General features: G+C 47.4%; 1 pseudogene; it reads right to left on the reverse strand.

The window, feature by feature from the left end:
• Positions 1–6,005: 6,005 nt before the first annotated feature.
• On the reverse strand, positions 6,006–8,626 carry LOC147677917 (uncharacterized; annotated as a pseudogene).
• Between the last annotated feature and the right edge of the window lie 9,405 nt (positions 8,627–18,031).

Here is an 18,031-nt window from a genome sequence, read left to right on the forward strand (position 1 = left end):
CATATTTTTTGTCATCAAGCCTCCCTCCACGCTCTAATTGTTGTTTCCACGCAGTTTTTTCTGCTTTAACTTGCTTGCTGCGAGGTTTTTTCACTCCCTCTGACTGTGTCACTGACATACAGGATTTATAGTCACCTAGTGGGCTGTATTTACACGTTCACTGTGTACCATGAGGGATTCATATTACTATGAGGAGGAGGGTGACTATGAGGAAGAGGGGTCCGAATATTTTGAGCAGGACCTTGTTGAGGCGCTGGACAAAGGGGTTCAGCATTCGATGAACAAGGCGCTGGTACGCGCCATTACGCCCCTGAAGCGCCATTTGACGCAATATGCGCAGAAGCAAGGTTGGGTGCCTTCCAAGAAGTCCGCTTCTTCCCCTGGTAATCCCCATTCTTCTGACTTTCGTAAACTGGCACGGTCATTGTCCTCCTCCAAATTGAAGGCTGTTCCTGTTGGATGTTGACAGTGATGACCACAATGCTTCCTCATCCTCCTCGGAGGTTCTGCCTCCTCCACCAAAAAGCGTAAATGTAAAGAACATTTTGTTGACGCCCCTTCTCACCCTCCTGTCTTGACTTTTGAACCTGAAGATATTGTGCATCCTCATTCCTCTGCCTGGCTCCCCTCCCCGGCTGTGGCAGAGTATGTTCAACAACATATCCGCCATCCATTTGATAAGGACGTGCGTGGGCGTCTTCGCTCAGAGTGTCCACGGCCTGATTTAGCGGATAACCTGGCGGACACGCCTGAGGTCGACCCTACCATGTTGACATATTTGAAAAAGTTTTCTAAGGACCCCAAGAAGGGTTTGGATCGTTCCTGGCGGGCTTGTCAGGACAAGGTCTTGGACCTCCTAGGGCCTCTCACTAAAATTCTGGATCTGGGTTTCATAGCCAAGGAAGCATCCACCACGGTTGATCCTGATGATCTCATTGAATGGGCGCAACGCGCCATTTGCCAGTTGGGTAACGCCAACTGTGCACTCTCTAGTGAACGTCGGCGTTCCATTCTGCTTAAGTTGGACCCGAAATTATCTGAACTTTCATCTTCTGAGGCGGGGGCTGCGGCTCAGGGTCTCCTTTTCGGCCAGCCTTTCTTAAAAGAACTGACTCATTTTGTCAGTACTTTCAGCAGTATTGACAAGGCTCAGGCATCCTTAAAACGGGCCATGCGTCCGGTTTTCAACAGGGCCGGACGAAACAGGGGATGCTCGTCCGGCCATGGTCAACACCAACCCAGTCAACGTGGGTATCAGTCCCATAGGGGAGGCCAGCAGGATTCAGGCTATGCCCAGCGTTCTAACTTCTACTCCTCAAGAAAAGGACGTGGACAATACAAAAAAGGACGATCAGGCGGAAACTCCGGTGGATATCAGGATTCCGCCACTTCAGGTGAGACTTCTTCTTGCATGCAGTGTTGTTCTGGGGGGCAGGATTCCCCATTTTCTAGCCAATTGGCGCGCAATCTCCAGCGATGCCTGGGTGCTGGAGACAGTTCAGGGATTCAAAATCGAGTTCTATCATCCCTTACACCAGTCTCGTCCTCCTTTTCCCCTTCACTTCTCAAGGCAAAGTCAAGAGTTCATCACAGAGGAACTCAAGTCTCTGGAATTGAAGGGGGCCATTGTGCCGACAGTGCGCCATCCTCAGGGTTTTGCCAGTTCGGTCTTCCTGGTGGAGAAGAAGGGAGGGGGATCGAGGTTGGTCCTCAATCTGAAGGAGTTCAATGCGGGAGTGGTTTATCGACACTTCAAAATGGAGGGCATCCATCTGTTGCGGGATCTCCTGCGGGAACGGGATTGGATGGTCCGTCTGGACCTCAAAGATGCTTATCTCTCTGTTCCGATCTTCCCTCCCCATCGCCGCTTTCTGCAGTTTCAGTGGCTGGGGACTTGGTATCAGTATCAAGTTCTACCCTTCGGCCTTTCGTCAGCACCTTGGTGCTTCACGAAGCTGTTACGACCTGTGGTGGAATCTCTCCGCAGCCGCGGAGTTCGCTTGATCATCTATTTGGACGACATCCTCCTACTAGCGGATTGTCCTGTCAAACTGATGACTCATCTAGACTGGACCATAGACCTTCTTCAGTCCCTCGGTTTTCTGGTGAATGTTCCCAAGTCTGTGCTACGACCTACTCAAGTGATCGATTTCTTGGGGTTCAGGGTCAACTCCCTCACTTGTCAGCTTCTGCTTCCCCAACAGAAGATTCGGTACATGAAACGGGAATTGACTTCCGTTATCTCGAGTCAGACTGTATCATTGAGATCGTTAGCACGAGTTGTCGGTCTCTTAGCGTCTTCCCTACAAGCGATATTTCCGGCTCCGCTGCATTATCGTGCCCTACAGCGTTTGAAGATTCAACACCTTCAACGGGGCCTTCGTTATTCCGACCTGATTCCTCTCTCGGAGGAAGCGAAATCGGAAATGCAATGGTGGTTGGACCATATGGAAGACTGGAACGGCCGGGCTCTTTTCGGCTCCTCTCCGGAGATTGTGATCGAATCGGATGCCAGTCGTTGGGGCTGGGGGGCCCGTTGCGGTCCAATCTCGACAGGGGGACGGTGGTCTCCGCAGGAACTTTCACTCCACATAAATTGTTTGGAATTGCTGGCGGGATCGTTTGCGATCAAATGCCTGTCACCTCTTCGGTCCCACTGCTGTATCCTTCTCCGGATGGACAATGTCTCAGCAGTACGCTACATCAACAAGCTGGGAGGGACTCGATCGAGGTTGTTGGCAGAGATTGCCAAGGAGTTTTGGCACTATTGCCTTCAGCACAAGATCACAGTTATTGCAGAGTACCTTCCCGGCTCTCGCAATCTTGTGGCAGATTGGAACTCCAGGTACCTGAAGGACTTCAGCGACTGGAGGCTCCATCCTCGTGTGTTTCGCCAACTCCTTCGCAGTTGGGGCCCGTGTCTGATCGACCTCTTTGCGTCCCGTCTCAACACCCAACTTCCCCGGTTCTTCAGTTGGAGACCGGATCCGGAAGCTCTGGCCACAGATGCTTTCCTCCAACCGTGGCCGTCGTCCCTCTGTTATGCGTTTCCCCATTCATGATGCTCCCCAGGGTTCTGGCTTATGTGACACGCTTTCGGGCGGAGTTGATTCTGATTGCCCCTCTGTGGAGGGCTCAGCCGTGGTTCCCTGTTCTTCTGGAAATGACATGCGAATTGCCATTCCTTCTTCCTCAGAAGTGGAATCTCCTGCTCGATCCGCTTCAGAATCCGCATCCCCTGGTTCAGTCAGGCTCCCTCCTTCTCCTGGCGTGGCGGATTTCGGGGAACGTTGGGCGGTGTCAGGCCTTTCTGCAGACGCTACCAGATTTCTCAGCAACGCCTGGGCCCCAGGTACTCACAAACGTTACAGAAGTTCATGGAAACGTTGGAGTGATTGGTGTGCTCAACGGCAAGTTGATACCACATCGGCGGATGTCTCTTTGATAGTTAATTTCTTGGCTTCTCTATCTTCTTCTTCTGGTTTGGCCTACCGCACCGTTAACAATTTCCGTTCCGCTATTTCGGCGGGCCATCTTTCTGTGGATGGGAAACCTGTGGGGGAACATCCACTTGTGGCTAGGATTCTTAAGGGTATTCGTATGGCTACTCCTCCTCGTCCTAAATATGTTTCTTTATGGGACGTTTCGGTTGTCTTACGTTTCCTGGAAGCTTGGCCGATTAATTCTTTATTGATTCGTAAACAACTTTCGGCCAAGCTTACTATGTTGTTGTGTTTGCTTTCCTGCTTTAGGATACCGCGCGATCACCCAGAATCGGGTCGCGACAACCGCGGAAAATTAAGGCCTGGCAAGCCGACGGACCTTAATTTTCCGCGGTTGTCGCGACCCGATTCTGGGTGATCGCGCGGTATCCTAATGCCCGAGGAGTCAGCCCCCATCCTATGAGGCTACCCGGCATTTTGAGGCTTAATTAATCTAAGGCTTTTCAATGTATTTGTCCTGATGATGGTCCCTGATATTTTATAGGGGTCCGAAACGCCGTCGACCTTTTATGCACTTGAACCTAACTGTGAATACTACTAAAATGTCCAGTGCATGTTTGGTATACTCTGTATAATTGTACTGTTTATAGAGTAACGTTTTTCTGCCTTACTAAGCCCTTCTCTGCTGTCTACATCACCTCTTGTACTTGTTCTGTTAGTACTGGACACAGGCTTGTGGTCCACCCTTGGTGATTGTTGGATGATTTTTATGTGATTTCAATACATAATTCTCGAGTAAAGTCTCTGGAAGACCCCTGTCCGGCTGGACATGTCTTTCTTGAAAGTATAGATTGACTCTGTCTATATTTTATTCATGTGATATCCTTCAATGTTTGGGACCACTGTTGTTGTTCAAAAAGTATGCTCCCCATGGTCCCTGCTGACTAAAATTGGGGTCCCTTGTTGTTATTAAATTTAATAAAATTAAGACTTTCCATCATAAATACTAGGAAAATCTACATTTTATGTCAAGAACGGAGGCTCCTATTATGCTTGTTCAAAGCATATCAACAACTAAAGAAGAAGCAGTAACAACAGGTTTGCAATAAAACGTTTTGAAAATAGTATCATTAGACCAATCTGCTGATTTCAGGATATCCTCCAAACGAGAGCCTGCCCAAAAGGCTTTAGAGGCCATAGCACCCCTAGCGGAGTGAGCACCAAAAGCAGTAACATCAATGCCCGCGAGGGACATGATCCACCTCACCCAACGGGCTAAAGTGGCAGAGGACACAGGATGATGGGGTTTGCGAAAAGAAATGAGCAATTGCGAATGAGAGGAAGACCCGAGATCAGCAGTTTTCTCTTCGTAACTTTTTAAACATTGTCCAACACAAAGTTGAGGTTGCGAAGAAAAATAGGGATAAAACACAGATTATAAAATTAGTTTTGGTACGCCTGTGAACCTGAAACTAAACACCAGTAGGGGAAAACTGTCTGGTAGACAAATCCAAAGCTTTGACATCAGAGACACGTTTGATTGAAATTAAACATAACAACATGGTAAGTTTGGCTGAAAGCATTTTGAGAGAAAGAGCATCATTGTCAAGCCATGAGATAAACAATTTGAACACCAAATTAACATCCCCTAGCCAACTGAGGTTTTGAAAATTGAACTCCACGAAGCAGCCGACACACCAAAGGATGGGAACCTACTGGCGTATTGTCGATGGGACAATGGTTCAAAGAGATAGCAGATCTGTACAAATTAACAGTGCAATAAGATTTACCTGCACTGGCTTCTGAAGCCAGGAAATTAACCAAAAAGCTTAAAGGAGCTGAAAAGGGATCGACAGACTGTTCCATACACCAGCTTGCCCATAAAGACCAAGCAGACTTGTAGGCTCTGGAAGTACCAGGGGCCCAAGCTCTGCTGATAAAGAGTGAAGCCTCCTGTGAAATGATGACGTCAGATGAGGAAGTCCGGAAATCTTCCAAGCTGACAGAACCAGAGATCTGTCTAGAATCATGGCGTGGGGAAGACCCCGAGGGTCCAGCAGGAGATCCTCGCTGAAGGGAAGAAGCACCGGAAAGTCCACTGCCAGCTCCAGGAGAGAGGGGAACCAAATTTGAGCCTGCCAGAAAGGAGCCAGGAGAACCAAGGATGTCGACTGGCGACGAACCTGGGCCAGAACCCTGTTGATCATCAGGAATGGAGGAAACGCATAGTTGAGATGCAGGGACCAGTCCTGGAGAAAGGCATTGGTTGCGAGAGCAAGTGGATCTGGTCTCCAGCTGAAGAAAACGGGAAGTTGGGAATTGAGACGGGAAGCAAAAAGGTCGATAGAAAAGGGACCCCATTTCTGGGAGAGAGAAAGAAAGACGGAGGGAAGCAGCTTCCAATCGCTTGAATCTCAAAGGTATCGAGAGTGCCAATCCGCTATGGCATTGAGACTGCCCGGAAGATATTCTGCTCGAAGAGATAGTTTGTGTTGAAGACAGAATTCCCAAAGACTCTTTGCCAGTTCTGCGAGAGGTTTCGACTTTGGCCACCTAGATGGTTTATGTAGCGAACCGCAGAAACATTGTCCATCCGAAGGAGAAGAGAACAACTTGCTTAGTTCTTTGCCAGACTGCGGATTGCAAATTAGCCTGCCAGCATCTCTAAACAGTTGATGTGCAATGACGACTCCTCTGGAGACCATGTACCTCCAGTCGAGATTGAACCACATCGGGCGCCACAACCCGACAGGCTGGCATCTGATTCTAATACAAGATCTGGTGCCGTCGCGAAGATCGTTCTCCCGTTCCACGCATCTAAATGGTCTATCCACCATTGTAGTTTGAGACGGGACTCTAGGTCTAACTGGATGAGATCTGAGTACGCCAAGCCTTGGCGAAGATGACGAATCTGTAAGCGTTGCAGGGCTCGATAGTGTAGAGGCCCGGGAAATATAGCTTGAATGGAGGCTGACAAAAGGCCTACGACTCTTGCATGAGAACGTAGAGACACTTCAGAAAGACAAAGAATTTGACATAAGTCTGACCGAATGGCTGAAACCTTGGATTTTGGAAGATAAAGGGATGCGGTGGAAGAGTCCACGCGGAAGCCTAGAAACTCTACACTCTGAGAAGGGACTAACAGATTTCTCGGAATTGATGAGGAAACCCAGATCGAGGAGGAGAGACTGAGCTACATCGAGATGGGAAAGAAGAGTCTGCTTGTCTGAGTGCATGATCAAGATATCGTCCAGATAAATGATGAGACGAATACCTAGGGAGCGCAGATAGGATACCACAGGCTTCATCACCTTGGTGAAGCACCAAGGAGCGGAAGAAAGTCCGAAAGGAAGCAAACAAAACCGGTAAGTGACACCGGACCACTGAAATTGTAAATATTTTGTGTGAGACTCGTGGATAGGAATTGAAAGATATGCATCTTGAAGATCGAGTCTGACCATCCAATCGGATTGGCGCAAAGTATCTCTGAGATGGAGAATGGTCTCCATCTTGAAGTGGCGATAAACCACGAACTGGTTGAACCACTTGAGATTGATGACTGGACGAACTTTTTTGTTCTTTTTGTGAACCAAAAAGAGGGAGCTTAGAAAGCTTGAGGGATCGAAGGGAGCGACAAGAATGGCTTGTTTTTGGAGAAGATTTTGAATCTCCTGAGGGACGAGCAGAGCTACGTCTGCGGAAAAAACCAACGGAGGAGGAAAAATAGCCTGGGAAGGTTGAGCGTAAAACTCTATGAGATAGCCTTGGACAGAATTGAGGACCCAGGGGTCTGCTGTTAGCGTGCACCACCTGTGAAGAAAAAGAGCAAGACGACCTCCGATAGGAGGAGGAGGGCTCACTTTGGTTGTTGACATTGTTGTTGTTGGAACGGAAGCCTTTCTGTCCTCGGCCCCAGAAGCCACGTCCTCGTTGGGGGTAAAACTGCGGCTTGAATTTTGATAGCCAGAATTGGCTGCGCCTCTGGAACCTTGGTTCGGATAACCGCGGCCGGAAGAGTGGTTCCTGCCTCTGCCAGCCCTGCCAAAAACCCGAGGGGCAAACACTTTTTTGATGGAAAACTGGGCCTTGTCCAAGGAAGCAAAAGTGGACACATAACGGCTGCGATCCTTGACAAGGGAATCACCAAACAAAAGTCCGTCAGCTTTGTCACCAGGATCCTGGGTAGCCAAGTTGGCCAACTTCGGGTCCAATTTGATTAACAGGCCCTTACGGCGCTCATGAATGATTCCTGCATTGGCATTACCTAACAGGCAAAAGGACCTTTGGAGCCACAAAGAGATTTCTTCTGGATTAAGGTCCGTACCTTCCAAGCAGGCTGTCTCCTCCATATCCAAAACCCGGGCCAAAGGACCTACGACGTCCAAAAGCTTGTCCTGGCAAGTGGACCAGGCCTTATCCACACCCTTGCGTGGATCTTTGCCAAATTTCGAGAAGAAAGTAAGAAGAGACTGATCTATAGAAGGGGTAATGGTAACATGACAGGGAAGGGAAGGTTTGGGACATTCAGACTTGAGTTTTGCCCGAACAGACTTGTCTAAAGGCAGACGGAGCTTGGAGGAGATGTACTCTCCCACATGGGGAGTGGGGAACCACTCTGTAGAATTAGGTTGTCTGATAGAAGCGGGGTCAAACATAGGATTGCCCTCTGTATCCAACACAGGCTGAGATGCAAAAGCATCCAATCTCGCTTTCTTGGGGGAAGGAGGATCAACCAACTGAAAGAAATCTGCTAAGTCATCAGTGTCACCCAAATCATCGTCATCATCTGTGTCAGGAATAGTATTAATGACCAGCTTCTTAGGAACCTCCACATTTTTTGTCTTAGTTTTACTTTTAGACATAGTAATCTTTATCCCCTCCTTGGTGGGAGGCCTGAGAGGAACCACTTCCTCAGTCAAATGCGAGGAGGACTCGCGACCCAACAGTGACACATTTTTGGAAAGAGAGGTGGAAGGAACCAGTTTGATTTTTCTGCTATCCCCCGTAGAATGGGCCAAAGCTTTGGTCAAGAGGCTCAAAAGGGAATTCTCCATGTGCTTAGAAACACGAGTCATTGAAGCCTCGATAGCAGTCTCCACAGAATTATTAATAAATTGACTGAGGTCTGTCTTGAAAGCCTCGCTTTCCTCATTGTCCTACTCGGGAGAGCTTGGAATCTCCATAACAGGAAAAAACAGTGAGGCAGGGGTTAATTAGACCAGGGAAACAAAGGGGGCGTAAACGGGCCGGAATGGAAGGGAGACACTCCCCTGGGGGCGGGCACCGCGTTAATGAAGAAGCGAGAGGCAGACGAACAGCAGGAAGCCACAGAGCACAGTCGTGAGCAGCCGGTGAGGAGCAGGGAGCGGGAAGCGTGCGCAGCGGTAAGAACCAAACGCTGCAGCGCGCGAGGGGGGGGGGGGGGGACCTGAAAACGGGACCGGAGCAAATTGAAAAACGAGCGCGAACGCGCTCGAGGCAAAATACCAAATATGTCAACAAATAAGGAACAAGTAAGCAATAGAAACGCAATAAACACGCAAAGAACAATAAAATCAATAGAGAAATAGTAAATGCGACTTATCTGACTGCGTAGCAGCAAGAAAAGAGGACTTTGTGTGGTCAGAGCTGGCCATATATACTATCCTGGTTATTATTGGTCCATTGTTTGTTTACTCTAATCCCATTGGCCAGTAGTTTTCCTGCTGTGCCTTCTGGGTATTTGTAGTTGTTACTTATCTTGCTGCTATTGAGAATAAAGCAAGAAAAGAAGGCATAATAGGAGCCTCCGTTCTTGACATAAAATTGTTGTTACAATACTATCCCCAGCTATTCCCCCCCTCCCCCAAGTCAGGATGTATTTAAATTAAAATGTGGCAGAAGTGAGTGCCTGAAATGTTTATGGCGGGCTGACTAATTTCCCATACATTTTAAAGGAAAGTTAATCTCGGGGCTTTACTTTTTTTTTTTTTAAAGTTCAGATTTCACACGAGTGGCAGCAATAAGTGTATCGGTTTTCTTTTGTAACACATTTTATTGGGTTTTGCAGATGAATGCTCTTATAAAGCAATGCATCCAATACATTTTAGTTGCATAATGAGACGGCAAGTTACTCAGTTGTAAAGTACACATATGCACATTTCTACTCATGTATATGTTGGGATATCAAGCAGATGTTGAGGATCTAACATTGCATTTGCTAACAATGCATTTGCTAACAACAAAACATTTATAAGTAGTGGAGTCTGGTGATGAGGGAGTGGTGGGAGACCATGTTGAAGGCTGCCGAGAGGTCAAAGAGGATGATGGCAACCTCATTAAAATATTAAAAGCAAGGCATATTTTTTATATATCTAAAAAAAACATCATGTATCTGAGTCTTTCTTTTCACATTCTTCAGTCCACAAAATGCAATCATAGAAATAACCACAGGAGTGCCTTACACTCAAGTTGAAGAGCATATAGCTGCAGCTAGAAGGGCTTTTGAAAATATGAGTCATGGATTAAATGATCCAGGGGAGTTACTGTTTAAAAATAAAAAATGAAAAATGTAATGATGCTGTGGGCTGCTGCCCTTTCAGCAGTTGTTGACAACATAAAAAAAATTATTGGTAGTGCCCCTGCCTCTTTTAGCTTTTAGGTGCACCACCAGCCAGAAAATATCTATTTTTAAAAAGCCATAGGTCACCATTGGTCGCTTCTGCTGGAGCAGTAAATAATAATTGAGTGGCTTCGGCTGCTCATTCATTCATTTATTTTTATTTGCTTTATACATTTTTGTCGGTGTCCCAGTGCCCATCCAGGACACCCACATCTCTGTTTTTATTTTGGGATGGGTACAGGGTTAGCCCCAGGGTCCCCGTAGCCCAAGCTGGTTGTCCAGCTAGCCCACTTCATTTGCGCTGGGTCGAGTCGGCTTTTTAAAAAATTAATTGGGCACCTGATGCCCACCCATGACACCCACATCTCTGTTTTTGTTGCGGGTTGTGGGGGGAGCTCCAAGGCCCGGCGGCCCCAGTTGGCACAACTGGAGGAGAAAGCCATTTTGTTTCTTGTAGGTGGGTGCCCAAGTGCCCTCAGAGGGCACCCACTATTCAAGGTACATTTTGGGCCGTGGTGGGAGTCTTAAGGTCACCCACAACCCACAGCCCCAGCTGGCCCCCAGCCTGCACACTTTATATGTGCCGGGTGAGATTTTTTTTTATTAAGTGGGTGCCCCAGTGCCCACATAGAAAGCCCACAGAAAAGTGGGTACTCTAATGCCCTCCTGGGGCACCCACATCTCTATTTTTGTTGAGAGTTGTGGGGGGAGCCCCAGGGCCCCCGAAGCCCCTGCTGGCACACCTGGAGGAGAAGGCCATTTTCTTTGTAGGTGCTTACCCCATTGCCCACCTAGGGCACCCACAACTCTGGGTTCATTGGCAGCCACAAAGGGAGTCCCAAGCCCCCAACCCCCCCTGCCCGGCACCTACTGGCGCCACTGCCAGAACCATACTGGGTGCTGCTGAGAGTCAGCACCTTTACTTTGCTCCCGCCCGGATGGGAGCGAACTTCTGTTTCCTGTCCAGTGGAGCACTGCAGGATTTGCCTGCATTCTCCCTGCACTGCAGGATATGCCTGCATTCTCCCTGCAGGAAACCACAGTGTCCCAGGGATGGGCTCCCTGGAACACGATGGAGTATTGGGCCCCAGGGATGAGGTCCACAGGGCTGATCTTGGCTCGGAGAGGAGAGCCACATGCATGCCTCCCTGTCCAACATTAGAAAACAGCTATGGGGTATGGGGTTCCCTAGGGCCTCATAAAGGCTCAGGTAGGGGAGCCATAAACCCCCTTCCCGATTTTTAAAAGGGGATTGTGTCCCTGGGGCCCAGGCTGGCTTGGGGAGAAAGGCTGCATGCCCTCTCCTCTTTTAGTTCATATTTGGCCCCAGTGGATGGGGTGCCCAGGGCCTCAATTGGGAACATGTGGGGGGAAGGGGTGGTGCCCACTCCTGTTTTAATAATACATCAGGCCCAGGGGCGTTTATGGAGAGAGCGTGGGTTCCTTACTTCGCATGGAACTAAGATTCAACATGGACAGTTGGTGAATGAACTTTTGGAATCTTTCACTCTCCCAAAGCAGATTGCAATTATGAAGTGTAGTGCGCATAAGAAAGTTGTGGACGATGTTGGTCGAGGGAATGCGTTTGCAGATGAAGTTGCGAAGGAAACGGCGAAAGAAATGATGAGCCGTATGTGTGTTGCAGGCCCAGCTAATTGGGTTATGGCTGGTGGAATGTGTGAAGACACAATAGAAAGTGTGAAAATGATTCAGGCTGAAGCGACTGAGAAAGAAGTGAGTGTTTGGAGAGAAACTACGGGTATGTTGGATTCAACAGGTTGTTGGGTTGAGTTGTCAGAACACCAGCGATGGCTGTTGCCTGATACCTATGTGCTCCCAGTGGTTACAATGGCTCATGGAATGGCTCACATAAGTTCGAAGGGAATATGAAAGTTGTTGGCTCCAGTTTGGCAGAATGCTGGAATCCCGAAATGTGCAGAGAACGTGGTGAAAGATTGTATGATTTGTCTGAAGTATAATCCTAGTAAGGGAACTCCAACTCCAGCTGGTCATTTTGCTCCTTCGACGTATCCGTTTGAGGTGATACAGCTAGATTATATACATATGGAGAGATGCAATAATTTGATAATATACATATGGAGAGATGCAATAATTTGAAGTATGTCCTTGTGGTTGTTTGTGCCTTTTCCAGGTGGATAGAGACCTACCCCCTAAAGGATAATACTGCCTTGTCTACAGCCAAGGTTTTGCTGAGAGAGTACTTCCCTAGGTATGGTTTGCCGAGAATTGTATGGTCGGACAATGGGAGTGAATTTGTGGGTCAAATCATGAAGAAAGTATGTGCTGGTTTGGGAATAAATCAGAAGTTCCATGCAGCGAATCACCCCCAGTCTGCTGGACTTGTTCAATGTTACAATGGTACCTTGAAGCTGAAATTAGCTAAGGTACAAGCGAGCACTGGCCTTACATGGCCGGATGCCTTGCCGTTGGCTCTTTTGTCAACAAGGACGACATTCTCGAGTGGGACTTAGTCCATATGAAATTGTGTTTGGTCGTCCGGCCAATGTTTGGGGTGTGCCTCGTCCTAAAGAATACAGCAGTATTGAGTACCCTATGTTGGTGGATTACTTACATGACTTGACTGCTAAATTACGTGTTCTCCACCAACAGGTCCATGACAGTTTGCCGACAGCTACTACAGATCCAGGGCACACGATCCAACCTGGGGATTTTATCTTGACGAAGAATTTTCAGCGATCCAAGAATTTGGAACCGAGATGGACTGGTCCCTATTTGGTATTGCTGGTCACTAGAACTGCTGTTAGAGTAGCTGGTAAAAAGAACTGGGTGCATGCCACCCATACGAAAAAAGTTCCTTTGCCTTTACCGTATGATCAGTGGGTGAGGGATGGTATAGCTGACACAGATTGCGAGAGAGTCCCCACATTCATCCCTTTTAGTGATGCTCATTTGACATGGACACGGTCAGAACGAGAGGATGATGATGTTCTGCAAGCTGCTGTTCCTCCTCATCTAAAGATTGACACCACCAATCCAGAACTTTTATTTAAGGATCCAACTGTACCTGATAAAGAACGCTACGATTTAAGGCCAAGAAAGCCTATTGCCATGGACAAATAAAACCAATTTTTTTTATATAGTGAATTATACCTTGTCAGATCAAGAGACTTTTTTTTGCTTTTTCCTTTTTCGAGTCACCATCCGGACTCAGCTGCAGGGTCACGGTAGGAAGTTCTTAAGGGGTGAGCCGCGTATTGACACAAGGTCTGTGGTTCATGGTCGTTAGTGCGATCTTGGCGCACACTTAAGTGAAGAAGGAAAATTTCCGTGAGCAGCACGTTAGAGGATGGAGTTTTTTGAGTCTGATAAATGTGTTAGGAAAGTGGATTCTAAAGTCCGAATATGTATATTGATTTGTAGCAAATGTTTTTTAATAATGTGTTTTCTTATGCTTGTGAATATTACGTTAGCTTGTGTGGGTTGGATTTTCTATGTCACACAATTGCCACTTACATCTACCTCCCAACCTACTCTTTCTTTTTCTACTGTTTCTCCACATGAGTTTCATACATTACCTGAACATAAACAGACACGAGGATCAGAATTTGTGAACAATTTGTTTATACAGATGTTGCATCAGCATCAGCTAGTCATAAATACCACAAATTGTTGGGTGTGTGGTCTTATGCCACATACTACAGATAAAGGAATGCCATATTTGGTTTTACCTTTTTCGCCTAATGGGTCAGTTTGGGCACTCCAATCAATGTTTATCTATGCGAATGAAGCCTCTTCTGTACGTTCTGTCAAAGACAATGCGAGTAATAATGCCTTGGTACGGGGAATAGTTCATATGATTAGAGATATCGATGCGTATAACGCTATCCCTAGAAATGAGGTACGAGCATATGTCGGTTAGAATAAGACGACATATAGTGTTAGCTTGACGGAGAAAGAAAGGCAGCGAAGGTATCCTCCTATTTGGATTATACCCCACCGAGGTCATCTCTGTTTGCAAGGTAATGGTCAGAATCCGAGAGCTCAGTTTGGTAAGAGTGTGTGTGTTCACACATACGTTTATACGTCCCAGAAATCTCCTCCGTTCGTGCCAGCTAAAGGCACGTATTTGTCACGACAGAGCCTACACATGGTTGCCATCTGATTTTTCTGGCACATGTTATGTGGCGTTTCTGCTTCCCCCTACATACACTGCTGCTTTTGACTACCATAAGACAAGATATGGTAGAGGTATAATCGATGCAAAAGATACTGTCGCACAAGAAGCTGGAGACTTCTTCAAGGGTTTCCTACCCTTTTGGGGTCCTATGGCTAATAGTAGGAATATTCGTCAGCTTACGAGAGTGGTTGAGGCCACTATAAATGAGACTGCAGTGCCCTTAGCAATATTACAGCTGAGCTTCAAGCGGATCGCCTTATGACATTACAGAACCGCTTTGTTCTAGATATTATACTTGCAGATAGAGGTGGGGTATGCAAATTGATTAGATCTAGTTGCTGCGTTTTCATACCAGATAATGCCCCGACAGTGTACCAAGCCATCTCTAGACTACATAAGATCTCTGAGTCTATTCATGTGGACGAAGGTAACTGGTCGTTGATGGGATGGTCATGGGAATCGCTGTCCAAATGGGGATGGAAGATTGTGATGTTCCTTGGTATGGCGTTAGCTATCCTTTTCTCATGTTGTTTATGTATCCAGTGTGGTCCCGCCAATTGTAGTCTTTGTGCTGCGATCTGTGTGAGAAGACCAGTCCCGAGAGCAGTGAAGGATAATAAGATGATGTTACAGCAACACCTTGATGACCTGATGAGAATAGATATAGGCCTGGATTCAGATTGACATGAGTTTAGGTTATTGCCTACGTAATGGCAAAAGGAGGGTCTGAGGTTCTGTGGTTTTGCGTGCTTTTAAAGTGCACGACTTTCTTTTCTAAACATGGGTTTTTGCCATGCATCGTGACTGCCATCTGGTGTTGCTTTTTACGTAGGCCTCAGAAGTTAGTCTGCGAGCAAAGCAGTCTGACCTTTTGTGGGTCATGCATACATTAACTAAGGTTTTCTTCGTGCGCTGGAGTTAATTTCAGAAGCTGGCCTTTCACCTGGAATTGACCCTGCCAAGCCAATTTCCCTGCAAGATCGTTATCCACTTTCCCAATCACCATTCAAGACATTTGTTAACTTTTAAGTTTCTTTACATTTCTGTTATCTTGCACATTATCTGAAACTACTTTTCTTTACTGTTTCTTCGTTTCATGGGTTACGTTTTCAATTAAGGGTTTGTCCGGGCCTTCCAGATTATTATTTAGATATGCCTAAATATTAACTTGTGGGTTGGGACACTGTAAAATGAGCTTTACTATATGATGCTGTGTGATGTCATGTATTTTCTATTGGTTGAATTTTGGTGCAGGGGCGTGCATTTTAAATGTACCTTTTTGTGTATAAATAGGGATGTCTCGCCTTAGTAAAATTGAGCAGTTTCTTGAGTTGTACACCGTGTTGTATTGCTGGGATTTCTGCTACTACCTGCAGCTAATAAATGTGATCTCTGACGCCACCTAGAAGTATTCCGTGTCTCTGTATACCAAGGCAAGGGAACCCAGAGGACTTTGGGCGTGTCCCTGGCGCCGCTGGGTATTTGATACCCCAGTTCTTCACCAAAGCCAGGGCTCGAAAAACATCGCAAGAAAGCCCGGTTTAAATGTTAGCGTTTGATGTCCTTGCACAAGTCATATGATTAGAATGAACATTTTTAGGAAAGTCCTGCTTTGTTTTAAACCTCTCGTAACCTCCTAACGTAACAGTCATCTGTTTAGATTATATTTGACAACATTTCTAGGCACTGTATTTTAGCAGTCGTGCACAAATGCATATTACCGGTTTTTACAAAGGCACAGTTTCTTTTGCGGGTTAAAGATTGGTATGTGTTAGACCTGACATCATTGGCTTGAGTCTCTCCTCCATTTTTCTGTTTGCCTCTACTGTTTTACGATGTTTTGCTGGTATATGCTTTGGGCGCCGTGTCACTGCTGATCAGTGCCATAGCGCAAGTGCTCCCTATGTTAAAATGATGTATCTATTGTATCCATGTTTGGCTTATTTGGTTTACTGTCAGTCCCTAGTCTAGTGCACCAGGAGTGCCGGGGCTTGTAAATACAAATGCCGCTCGTGGGCTTGCAGCACGTGTTGTGCCACCCACAGGAGCGGCCTTGTAAAAGAATGTCTACGGGTCGGTCATTGCGAGACCCACGTGCAGTCTTGCACTGTCACGTCGGCTGCGCAGGTATACCTACTTGCCAGCCCCTCCAACCTTCCCTTAACTTCATGTTAGTCACCCCTATGGTAGGCCCATGGGCAGGGTGCATTGTAAGTGTAAGGTAGGACAAGCCTGACCAAGTTGGCATGTCCTGATAGTGAAGTACCGCCATCTTAGGGCTTCACTATTGCGAGGTAGCCTGCTCTCCGTTGGATAGAATGGGCCGCCGGGATTATTAATGTTATGATCCTAGCTAGCTCGGAGAGTACGGTGCAATGTCGAGTTTGGTATCCCTGAACTCGGGGTTTAATTACGCATCCGTTGGTGTGGATGGTTTTTGGACTCTAGGTTCGAAAGTAGTACTTTTAGAAAGTGTCTATTTTCTTGTCTAACCATATCTGGTCTCTGCTGGTCTTGCGTGTGTGTGACAGGAGCTGGGTGGCTCCAAGAGGTCTGGATGAGTCAGTGTGGGATGAGTGGGACATTTACGTTGAGAGTAGGGGGAGAGTAGTTGTTGATAGCCTGCCTTGCCTGATACAATGCTGGCTCCACCTCCTGCCAAGCGACTGATGGCTCTGTGCCTGCCATGGACGATCCTAGCCCCACCTCCTGCCAGGAGGGCGATAGCTCTGCTCCTGCCAGTATCAATGCTGGCTCCACCTCCTGCGGGGCGTCTGAGGACCCGGCCCGGCTCCATGAATAGGCCAGGTGCTACTGCCTAGCTCCACCCACCGCAGACCCAGGGTGTTGGGAAACCCCCGGCCTAGACAAAGGGATCAAAGACGAAAAGGGGTATAAGAGAAGGACCCCTGAACTAGGAAATCAGATCACTTCTGACAAGGAACCCTGTAACCAAGGACAAGAAGCCTGCTGATCTAAAGGACTGCCTACCCCTTCTGCCGGTGTGCTGTTGTTGGGGGAATCCTGCGGTGCTTCTTTATTTTTGCCAAGGAACCAGGAGAGAGGAACTGTGTGTGTACTCTCACGCTTGCTAAGAAAATCTCCAAGGACTGGAAGAGTGCCAGTCTCCTGCTGAAGTCACAGGGCTAAAGGACTTCACCTGCTAAAAGTGCTATTTGCTGGAAGTGTGAATCCAGCACCTCTGAAAGAACCAGCAACCACGACGATCGGACGCTGGGCCCAACCGACGCCAGCAGCAACGCCAGTGAGTAGGAGTACGGCTCTAACTCCAGAGGACCTCGTGTCTGCCCCGCTGCTGATCGCATCAACCGTGTGTCCTTCGACGCCGTGAGCGCTGCTCACTCTGTGCAACTGCATCATCGACAACGCCTGCTGAGGCCTGATCGACACCGAAGACGCGACGCCGGATTGCTCGACGCCGCTGATCATCGTGTGCTTCATTTTCCTAAGGTACTGTGTTGTTGGGGGTTCGTGTGACTCCAGGCCCGACGTAGCGCTCCTCGCGGTCGACGCCACGCCTGTGGATTAACTTTGCCTCGACGTTGTGTAGCTCCCGTGTGAGTTACCCTGTTGCTAAGAACTGTGTTTCCAAGAAGAAGATTTGCTTGATACTAAAAGACTTTTGTGCTAAAGAAGAAACTACGTTTGAACTATCCCTTTTTCCTTCCCGAACGTATTTATTCCGATTGTGTACAGTTTTGCCGTTATTTGGTCTTGTGCTAAGTCTTATATAAAGATACTTATTTTTTATAATACTACGGTGTCGTGTCCATTTGTAGTGTATCCACTTTATTACTGTATGTGGTC

Source organism: Lissotriton vulgaris, chromosome 12, assembly GCF_964263255.1.
Source record: "Lissotriton vulgaris chromosome 12, aLisVul1.2, whole genome shotgun sequence".
NCBI classification, from domain to species: Eukaryota; Metazoa; Chordata; class Amphibia; order Caudata; family Salamandridae; genus Lissotriton; species Lissotriton vulgaris.